We start from the raw sequence: 11,695 nt of genomic DNA, 5'->3' as shown, positions 1-11,695 counted from the left end.
AAATTCCATGTTTTTGTTTGAATTCGAACATGATTCTCGCTAGTGTTGAGTGTCTATCCCCAACACGAACAATGATACACAAACATAGACATGTGAAAACAAACACGATGTTTATAATTCAAGAACATCATGTACAAACATATCACCCGATGTCGCAGTATTCATTGCTTTCGTTTCGTTTCTTTTCATACACGGATAGAAATTATTCATCCCAAAACATTTCTTCGTGGAATACTTTTTCACAGCAACGAACTTGCAATTTAGTTCGCATTTTCAAAATTGCACGAACTAAGAGGCTATAAGTTCATGCACAAAAATATATATTTTTATTAAGGCTCATATGGCGTCAGGTGCTCCCTTGGCCGAGTGGTTAGTGTCATAACTAACATGCCGGGTGTTCGGGTTCGATTCCCATTCTGGTCGGGGGAATTCTTCGTCAAAGAAATTTCCTCCGACTTGCACTGTGATCACGCGTATTCTAGAGCTTGCCACTCAGAATGCATTCAAGGCGTGTTATTTGGCATAGAAATCTCAACTAAGTACTAATAAAAATGACGCAAGTAATACTACGTTGAGAAGCTTTGCGCAGTGGCGATATCGTAACCAATGAGGTACATCCGAGGTGCGATTATTACTAGTTGAAACTACGTTGAGACGGCGAAGTTCCTCTAGCAACGTTAGTGCCATTGAAGAAGAAGAAGATGGCGTCAGCCTAACGGGGCCGGGAGTTCAATATTTTGACAATGTTTGCTTACAACTATGTTAGTAATATGTAACCGATTACTCGCGGTTGGCTCGAGGTTAGTATTACAAGTGTTCTCATAATTGGGATGTTGCAGTCTTCAGTGCTCTGTACGTGTGCCCGACATGGGATAGTTCCTATTGGGATGCAGCTGACCGTTAATCAGCAACGACCCCCTAGTCTGCACCCCACATCTAGCGTGGTGCGTTTTTTTCGACTCGAGGAATCCAGGATAGAATGATCACTAGCCGGCGCAATCATCAGCTCGTGTAGAGTTGTCATGAGCGGTACAACCTTTGGCTCTTGTTGAATCATCAGTGGACTGCACAACCTTCGGCCCGTGTATCTGTAAAGAGTGTGTGTATGTATTGCCGCGACTAAGTAAAAGTTTATAGATCGTTCATGCACATTTTGCAAGTCTGATTAAATAATCCTTGGTTTCGTTCAAAGAAAACATTCTCTGAATAGAAAGAAGCTTTCTATTTTTTTTGCGTGCATGTTGGCAATTAAAGTCTGGGGAGCCGACTGCATAGCGGGCGACGTCGTACAAATGCTGACCAAAGAAAAAAATACCCAAAAATTTGTTTTAGATGCAACCTTCAGCGGCACACAGCAGAACCAGCAGAGAAATTTCAGCGGCTAAAACACACCATTAATTTCTCGATGTTATCACAAACTGAATGGAGGAAAAAACTAAAAGCTACACTTACACTGCACTACATATGCTATGTGTGCATGCGATTGCATCATCCTTTCTTTTCCTCTTCTCCGCTCGTTTTATAGCTCGGGTCGCGATCGTCGCGAACAAGCAGTATTGGCCATTTGTATTCAAAGATCCAGCCAAAATTGTTGCTCCCGTGGTCGAGTGGTTAGCGTCACGCCTAACATGTCACTGCTGAATAAGTCAATTTTAGTACTTGTTCAAATAGCTAATAATAGCGAATGTTACATGAATTCAATATATAAATTGATGCGTGCACTAAATAATTATATCAAATGTGAAAAACTCTCATATCAATCGATTGTTTATTTTGTTCAGAACAGAAAAAGAGGTTTATTTTATTTACCCAATATTTTTGATGAAGCACCCATTGTCATGATAGAAAAGCATTTTTTCCATGTCAACATACCAACACACCACGCGTTGAGTGGTGGTGGTGTGGTGTCCGATTCGCTTCTTCTACTCTACGCACTGCCGGTGCTTGGAGTGAAAATGCAAGAGAAACTGTACACCATGTTCGAACATCATGTGAAACATTTGGATTGAACATCGTATGTCCAAACATACCACGAATACAAACATGTCACATTTTTAACATAGGTACGAAAAAATCATGTTTGTACTCAAACACAAAACTGTGAACAGCAGCGTGGACATGTTTATTCCGGACGCAGTGTTTTTTGTGAAACATGGAAGACTGCTTGTAGGCGATTTTCTAGCTCGATCGTGCCATACATCTGTTCAATATGAATTCGACTCGCCATTCATGTGCAAACAATATCACGGATTCGCACGTTACTTGTCGCGGATTTTGCAAAGCGGAATTCCATCCTTCCTGCTGCTGTATCCCCTCCTCCGCATTCGACGATGTTTTGAAGAATCATCAGATATTCTGGATGTGCAAGTCGTGCACGTCACTCATGAACAACATGCGCGTTAGGATTGCAGTACATGCGGCTCACGAATCTGGCCAAGAAGAAGTGATTTCCGCGCACAACGAGATAGTAAAACGAATGAAACAAGAAATACTCAGCTAAATGAAGAAGGAAATTAAATCGAACTTCGCAGCGTTTATCAATTCCAGCTCGATGACACCTAGATCGTCCAAGTATTCTGCATCGGGGATTGTTACAACTCGCCGCCGTCGACTCTCGGAAAATCCAGCGCAAATAAGCCACAAGCTCAACCACTTTTAATTGGCACTTCCGAATCGCAGTCACCGTCGCTGGGAAATTTCATTGTTACTGCTCCCAGTCAAAATTTTTGACTGTATCTCTCCCGTATCTCACGCGATGTTACTACAGAGCAAGTGCGAGCTCTGGCTGCACGTCGCTTAGGTACTGACGACGTTGAAGTTGTTCGTCTTGTGGGCAAAGGACGCGACGTGGGTACTCTATCGTTCATCTCTTTCAAAATTGGATTGATGGCAGACGTCAAAGCCAAAGCCCTCTCTTCTTCGACCTGGCCGAGAGGAATTCACTACCACGAATTCCAAGACAATCGGACTGGTGCAAATTTCTGGAAGCCTCGTACATTATTTCTGGAAGGACGCACATTAAAAAGTTCTGTGGAGGCCTCTGCTCTGATCGACACAGTCCGGCCACTTGCTGCCAACGTTCATCTCAGCCGTCGCGGCCCTGCTGTCGAATCTGTAGCCGAGGTCCTCCAATTCGCTCTTCCAGGCAAGTACATTCGTTATGATGAACTTCCACTTCCTGATCGCCATTCCGCTTCCAGAAATCATCTACATTCTGGCGAAACATTTGCACCACGCACACAACGTATAATGCCCAGCCAATCTTTTCCGGGACGCTCACAACGAAGTACCATGGAAGCCCCCGATCGCTTTGACCCAGTCGCGCTTCCAGCCAGCAACCAACACAGTCGTCCTGGACCTGTGGTCAGAAGTCGAGAGGGGGTATTCCAAACTCCACTCGCAGGCGAGTACTTGAATTCCGAAGATCTGCCGATGCTTGATGCTTCTCCGGTTTCCAGATCTACACCATCACCAACTCGTTCGAGCTCTGCAGAACATATGCTCTGCATTTATTACCAGAACGTCGGAGGTACTAACTCGTGCAGTGCTGACTACCGTCTCGCGTGTTCGAGTGATGTCTACGATACCATCGTCCTCACTGAGACCTGGTTGGATGATCGCACCCATTTGCATCAACTGTTTGGCCATGGCTATGATGTCTTTCGAGCTGACCGTAGTCCACTGAATAGCCGAAAGACCACAGGAGGAGGCGTTGCTATCGCAGTTCGCCGAAGTTGGAAGGCGCTGATGCTCGACAACGTACATTGGACTGGTGTGGAGCAAGTCTGGATTTCCCGTCAGTACTATCGAGCACTTCCACCTGCGACGACATTGTTATCCTCGGCGATTTTAATCTACCCGGAATCAAATGGCGTCCGCTTCGCGATGGCTTTCAGTATCCTGATCCATCACTAACAACTCATCCCGCCATCATCTGTAGCTTGCTCGATACGTATAGTGCAGCTACACTTCGTCAAATCAATAATATAGCGAAAGAGAACGGCCGCATGTTGGACCTCTGTTCCGTTTCGCAACGAGATTATGCTCCTGTAATATCAGAGGCTCCGCGCCACTTGTGAAACACGTTCCTCATCATACTCCTCTGCTGCTATCCGTTAACACGAAGGCACTCACTACTTTCGAATCAACTACTGCTCCCGTCAACTATAATATCTTCAAAGTTGATATCGATAGCATGTGCGCTGTATTATCGAGTGTTGATTGGAATAGTGTCCTTGACAAGCATGACATTGACCTCGCGGTGCAGACTTATTCGCATATTCTCGGCTATGTGATCGACAGGCTTGTTCCGAAACAGTATTTCACTGGCAATCGTGTTCCGTGGATGACAAAAGAGCTCAGACAACTGAAGACCCTAAAGAGAGCAGCACTCGGTCAGGATTCCAGGGCAAAAGTGTGTCGCTCTGCGAATCACGTTGTGCTGCCGCTTAGAGAACACTGCCGTAGACTGAACCAAATGTATAAATCACAAAGTAGACGTAGCTTTGCTAAACATCAGACACGCATCCAGCAAAAGCTAAAATCAAATCCAAAGGCCTTCTGGAAATATGTCAACGATCAACGGAAGGAATGCGGCTTGCCGTCATCAATGTTTTACCAAGAGGAAGTCGCGACGGACACAGAAGATATTCGACGACTTTTCGCGCTCAAATTCTCGGGAATGTTCGATAATGCCACGCTATCACCCGAAGAAGTATCGAAAGCCGCCAGGAATGTTCCGGTTAATGAGATTATGTTGAGCCGAATTCTCACTAACGATGAGTGTATTCTCAAATTTGGCCACATTAAAGTCATCAATGTCAGTGGGCCCCGATGGGATACCTTCGCAAGCCCCGCTCCGTCACTTGTTCGGCCTATCGTTGTCTAGTGGCAAATTCCATATCCTTTGGAAAACTGCGTATATGTTCCCGGTACATAAGAAAGGAGACAAATCGAACATTGACAACTACAGGGGAATTTCCAGTCTATGCGCCACGTCAAAGATGTTTGAACTCGTAGTTCTGCCATCTATGTTGTTCCATTTCAAGGAACGCTCCACAACTACGAACCTGCTCGTCTTCACATCGCATGTCACCGACGGCTTCTCGGAGGGATGCCAGACAGACGCCATCTGTACCGACCTGTCAGCTGCCTTCGACAAGCTGAACCACGCGATCGCAGTGGCCAAATGAGAGTTTGCGGTAATCTGCTGCAATGGTTCCGATCTTATCTGACTGGCAGAACAAACTGCGTGAAGATTGGCGAACGTTTATCCTCATATTTTGCATCGTTTTCTGGTATACCACAGGGCAGCCATCTCGGTCCGCTTGTTTTTCTATGTCACTTCAACGATTGCAATAATTTACTAAAGGGTCCACGATTACTCTACGCAGATGACTTGAAAATCTTTAGCCACATCAGATCGATCGATGACATGTTCCTCCAAAGGCAACTGGACTCCTTTGCAGCTTGGTGCGAGGTGAATAGGATGATTGATTCAGTGCCTCAGAAATCGCGGAAAAAATAAAATTAGGACAAAAAAGACGGGTGGGTAATGTCGGGGACATAACCGGAGTGACGTAGGACTATACAAAGGGGACAGCTTTTGTTAAATATATATTTTTAATATATTGTTTTATTTTCTTCTCCTACGTGAATACCTACCTATCTACCTGAAAAATGGATTAGTTTACTGTTTACTCTTTATGAATATGTTGATGGTTCTGAAAAGAACCTTTGGTGTTGTGTTTTTGTTATCACTCGATATTCCAATCTTGTTCGGTTAAACCTTCCTGTTTAGTTATTGCGTTTGCCACTCGCCACAGCTTTCACAGTTGGAAAATTTCTTCTCATCCAGCTTTGTGACATGTTGTACAGTAAATTACATTCAATGGCACGTCGCATTACCACCACTCAGTGCCGGATTGGAGGCGATTTTAACCTGTAATTGAACATTTGCGATGACAGTGGTACAGTGTCGACTTTCAATGTGGGGTCATAATTTGGATCTCTATGTTTACAAAAATGTGCAACTAAATAAGTCGCATTACATGTCCGTCCAATTAGCTAAATGTCGAACTAATTGTAAATTACTGTACTTTCAATCTGGAAACAATTTAAGAATTGGTGAAAATTGAATAATCAGGATAGTCCCCAACTATCAATAAGCTCAGAACAACTGCCAAATTCACATACTCACCAGATCCTGGCAAACAAATTATGAAAAAATCAATTTGTGTTTTATTAATATTTTGGATAATGTTTTAGAAAGCATTGAACTGTATTTCCTAAACTCTTTTTTGGAAGGTTTAATGGCCCTGAAAAGCGCCTTGTTTTATGGAATGGTTCCAATTTAGAAAACTTAGTACTCGTGGTTTTGAAAAAAACCATTCCGAACGCCCTCGATGCCGCCTTGTTCTGGATTTGCCACCAAAGCAGTTTGTATGAAGAACAAACTTTTTTCTTCTGCTACCTGATGCCGTTTTGCGATTGCGTTTGCCACTCGCCACTCGCTGCAACTGCCTGTTGTCTTGATGTCCACCGAACCGAATGTGTTCTGTTCTGAATGCGGGTTTTCTTATCGTCGCGAGCAGCTTTACCTGCTAACTCGATCACTTCGGGGGCCGAAACTATATAACGCCGGCTAGGTGGACTGGTACACAGGTACTAACGCACTCGACCTAGCAACCTTTTCCGGTGCAATTGGCGGATACACCTACAGGAAATTGCAGACCACCACGGTTCGAGCGGGATTTTGCCTTTCCCTTCTCTTTTCCTCCTTTGTTGAGTACACGATGCCGATGCCGTACAACCACACGGGTTTACGGTTTGAAAGAAAATAAGATATTTTTTTGGGGTCCCTGTGTTTTATACTCTAGCGGTACACACTCACAGGATAGAGACAAATCGGCAGACTCAGCCAAAGGGGCGGGTCCAACGAGACGAACGAATGAGCGTTAAAAGGGAGCGATGGCAAAAAAATACATTCATTCATACTGATTTTTACCTCCGACCGAGAAGGTCGTCTTTTTCAGCTCGGCGTTTTGGCGTTTTGGACAGCAGACTGGGACGTCTCCCGTTGGCGATTTTGAAGCGGATTCATTTGGCGTGATAGCAGAAGGCGAATAAGAAGGGGCATCAGCTCGTTTCCGACCGTGGAGAGTGTGCGCTTACCGGCCAGCCGGAAAAGCGCGCGCTTTTGTGGCGTCACCGACGCTGTTCTCTTTCGCGCTTGTTTCAGTGAATAAATAAATTTGTTACCATACAATTAGTGGAAATATATGCTCGCAAATACGCACGGTGAAGTGATTTAGCCCTTCAGGACCAAAAGTTGTAAACAACATAAATTCCATAGTGTATTTCTCTTGTTTTTACTGCGCTTTATAGTGGTTTTTTTGCGTTCTTCGGAGTGTTTATCCCCCGAACCAGTGTTGTTAAAAATATTTTTCGGGCACATATCCGAATAGTGCTTACCAATTCTTGTGCTTACTAGAACCATTCTGCCGGCTATACCCACGGTGTAGCCAGGCAACACCATGGCATCCAGTAGCTCTGGGCCTCCAGGAGGCCGAGCTACAAATTTTTATCAAGGGAAACCGACCCAACGCACCGCTCCAAAGTGGGCCGATCCTAATAACGGGAACCTGCAAATTTTGCTCCTACGTGCTACCGGAGAGAACGTGCTACCAACCAACCCGTTCATTGTTAGGAAAACAATCACCAATGCCGTTAAAGATTTCGATAGCGCGAGGCCTTCACGAGATGACAAGAAGAGGATGCAATATGTCTTAACATCCAGAGATGAAGACACTATAGGTAAGCTACTTCTTATTACCCAATTAATTGATAAGACACCTGTCGAGGTAATCTATCACCCAACACTAAATCAACGCAAATGCGTTGTCACCTGCAGAGAAGTAATCAATTTAAAGGAAACCGAAATTCTTACCGAACTTGCCGACCAAAAAGTGATCGAAGTCAAGCGGATCACTAGGAAAGAGAACGACGTAATCATACCTACAGCCACACTGATTTTGACCATTCGTGGCACAGTAATCCCAGAAACAATTTCCTTCGGATATCTTCGCATCGGGACTAGGAATTTTTACCCGAACCCGATGCAGTGTTTTAAATGTTTCCGTTTTGGACACACATCAAAACGATGCCAGCGTGAAAACCCACTTTGTCGAAACTGCGGTAAAGAACACGAATCGGAAACAGAAATTAAGACGTGCAATGATATCGCATATTGTATTAACTGCCAAGGGAACCATTCCTCTTCTAGCAGGAAATGCCCTGTATGGCTCAAAGAAAACAACATTACAAAAATTAGAATAGATCAAGGCATCTCTTATAAAGAAGCCAAAGATCTATTCAATATTCAAAACAATGGACCAACTTATTCTAGTGTCCTGCAAAACAGGCTGAACACCCTTCAAACTGAAACACCCACTGCTAGCTGCAGTAAATGCAAATGTCAATGCACCTCCGCCATGACAAATTCCGACGCGAGTCGCGAAAGCACTCCATCTTCAATAGACACCACCATCACGGAAACCGATACCTCGACCACCGAATCAGAATATGATTCCGATGTTTCTATGGCAATCTCTGAGGCTCCAAGGAAAACCAAAAGGAAGATATCTTCCAAAGACACATCTTCAGAGGAGCTAAAAACCTCGGAAGATGAACTTCGACAAAATAAAGAGAAACAAAGAAAGAAGACACGAAACAATCAGGAATCAACGGAAACCACACCACAAAAAAACAACACACAAAACCAAAACACACAAAACACCAACACACAAAACAACAACACACACAATAACAATACACAAAACAACAACACACAAAACAACAACAAGAAAACGACAAAAACACTAACTTCCTCCACCCCAAACAAAAATGACAAGAAATCCGGAAAGAACAGCACCCCTTCAAAGGGGAAATAAGATCCACCTTACTCGTCAATACATTCACTCCAACGAGCAAACTAGCTATTCAATGGAACATTCGAAGTCTCCAAAGAAATTTTCCGGAATTACAAACATTAATTCATAAATATAATCCCACAATCATAGCTCTTCAAGAGACTATGACGCAAAGAAATTTTCACAAAGATTCTATCAAAGGATACACCACTTATTTCAAAGAAGGACCCAACCCTTCATTCAACGGGGTTGCAACTTCAATAAAAATCGGCATCCCCCACAATTTTCTCCCCGTTAACACCGCTCTACAAGCAGTTGCAATACGAATAAACCTTCCTTTTCCAATCACAGTAGCCAGCATATACATTTCTCCTACGTCCGACCCGGCTCTTCTACGGAATAAACTGGACCATCTTCTTAACCAACTTCCCTCCCCAGTTCTCCTTATGGGTGATTTCAATGCTCACTCATACGCCTGGGGATGTTCATACCTCAATCGAAGAGGTTCCATTTTAGAGGATTTTCTCTCCGATAATACTCTCACTCTTCTGAACAACGGCCAACACACCAGAATCAATTCTGCTTCTGGCTCTTCTTCGGCCATAGATCTCACCATCGTATCCCCTCAACTTTGTTCAAAGCTTTCATGGAACACCCACGATGATTGCTGCAACAGCGATCATCTCCCAATATGTATTTCCCTTGGCCAACCTTCTCCAGAAGTTTCAACAAGGCCTAGATGGAAATTTGAATATGCAAACTGGGCTGGCTATCAATGTGACATTGAAAGCTGCCTCTCAGCCAAACAAGATTGGACACCCGAGGACTTTTCCCAAGCCGTCCTTGAGGTTGCAATTCGGCACATTCCTAGAACCAGCGGAAATCCTGGTAGAAAATGCGTCCCATGGTGGACACCTGAAGTAAATAAAGCTATCAAAGACAGGAGAAAAGCCTTACGCAAGCTAAGAAAGGCCCATCCGGATAACCCATCTAAGCACACTCTGCTAGAGGAATTCCAAAGGGCTCGCAAAAATGCTAGAGCTATTATTAAAACAGCCAAGCATAACAGCTGGATTAAATTTGTCAACGATATTAATCCCAACACGTCGTCAAAGGAATTATGGAGCAAAATTGGCAGGCTTCATGGGAAAAAAAGGAACAATGAATACAACCTTCTAATCAACGGTCAGTACACAAATGATCGCAAAACGATAGCAGAGGCCTTCGGAGATTTCTTTGCCTCCACCTCAGCTACCCAAAGCTTCGATACTACCTTCCAAACTCGCAAGGCAGAATGCGAAAAAATCCCCATTGATTTTGACACCGATGCAGATTTTGACTTCAATAGAAATCTTTCATTCAAAGAACTAGAATGGGCTTTAAACAAAGCAACACGCGGTTCCACTGGACCAGATGACATCAGCTACCCAATGCTGAAAAACCTACCCTATCTTGGGAAAAAAGTTATTTTAAAACTTTACAACAATGTATGGAACAGTGGAATTTTCCCAAATTGCTGGAAAGAGGGCCTAATGGTCTCTCTGCCTAAACCAGACAAGAATAATCACCTGCTGGACAACTTCCGTCCCATCACTCTTCTGAGTTGCGTCGGTAAAATCATGGAAAAAATTATCAACCGGCGCTTAACGACCTTTTTAGAGTCAAACAAGCTGCTCGACCCTAGACAATTTGCCTTCCGCGCGGGTAAAAGTACAGAAGACTGCCTCGTAGCTCTCGAAAAAGTCCTAGACGACGCCGCTGAAAGTAATCTGCACGCAGATGTTGTATCACTCGATCTTAGCAAGGCCTTCGATCGAGCATGGAGGTACCCAGTTCTGAAAAATCTTTTCAACTGGGGGGTTCGTGGTAGATTAGGCTTCTTCATCAAAGGGTTTCTGGAAAACAGAACCTTTAAAACAATCATCAACAATCACATGTCTTCATTGAAAATTTTTGAAAACGGGTTTCCCCAAGGTTCAGTCCTTTCACCAACACTGTTCAATGTTGCCATGCAACCTATTTTTGAATTAATTCCCGACAGTATAAACATTTTTGTTTATGCTGATGATATCACTCTTGTTTCTGTCAGTGGCTTTGGGCTAGCACAGAGAAAGAGACTTCAAAGTACAATTGATTCCATACAAAACTGGGCCCAAAACATAGGATTCCAATTTTCGCCAGAAAAATCCCGATTCATTCACATTGGCAAAACACTCAAAAAGAAATCCGCCCTAAAGCTTAATCAAACCGAAATCCCTCAGAAGAGAACACTAAGAATACTGGGCGTAACCTTCGATACCAGGCTTAACTTTTTACATCATGTTCAATTAGTCAAAAAAACAGCGAACGGTAAAATGAATATCCTGAAGTCTATTACAGGAAGTTTATCCTCTGGACACAGAGAAACATTGCTGAAAATTATCAATGTCTGGTTGATCCCCCAAATTCTCTACGGAGTAGGCATCTTCAGCCGTGGTGGGGACAGAGTACTCAACGCCATTGAACCCATCTACACCAAAGCAATAAAGCTAGCAACAGGAGCCTTCATCACGAGTCCCACTTCTGCCGTCATGGCGGAAAGTGGCCATCTACCTTTCAAATACCTTGTGACAAGAATTATCACAGGTAAAGCCATCCGACAACTTTCACTTCCTGACAATGACCCCCATGTACCATTAGTAATTCGAGCTAAAAACTGGTTCAAAGACCTCACAAATCAGGAACTTCCCGATATATGCGCACTTTCAACTGCCACGGGAAGAAAA

At 43.7% G+C, this 11,695-nt stretch overlaps 1 pseudogene; it reads left to right on the top strand.

Annotated features, from left to right (window-relative positions):
• Positions 1-577: 577 nt before the first annotated feature.
• On the top strand, positions 578-756 carry LOC129763690 (U4 spliceosomal RNA; annotated as a pseudogene).
• The last annotated feature ends 10,939 nt before the right edge of the window (positions 757-11,695 follow it).

This window comes from Toxorhynchites rutilus, chromosome 1, assembly GCF_029784135.1.
Source record: "Toxorhynchites rutilus septentrionalis strain SRP chromosome 1, ASM2978413v1, whole genome shotgun sequence".
In the NCBI taxonomy this organism is placed as follows: domain Eukaryota; kingdom Metazoa; phylum Arthropoda; class Insecta; order Diptera; family Culicidae; genus Toxorhynchites; species Toxorhynchites rutilus.
This window is presented reverse-complemented; position numbering and strand designations above follow the sequence as displayed.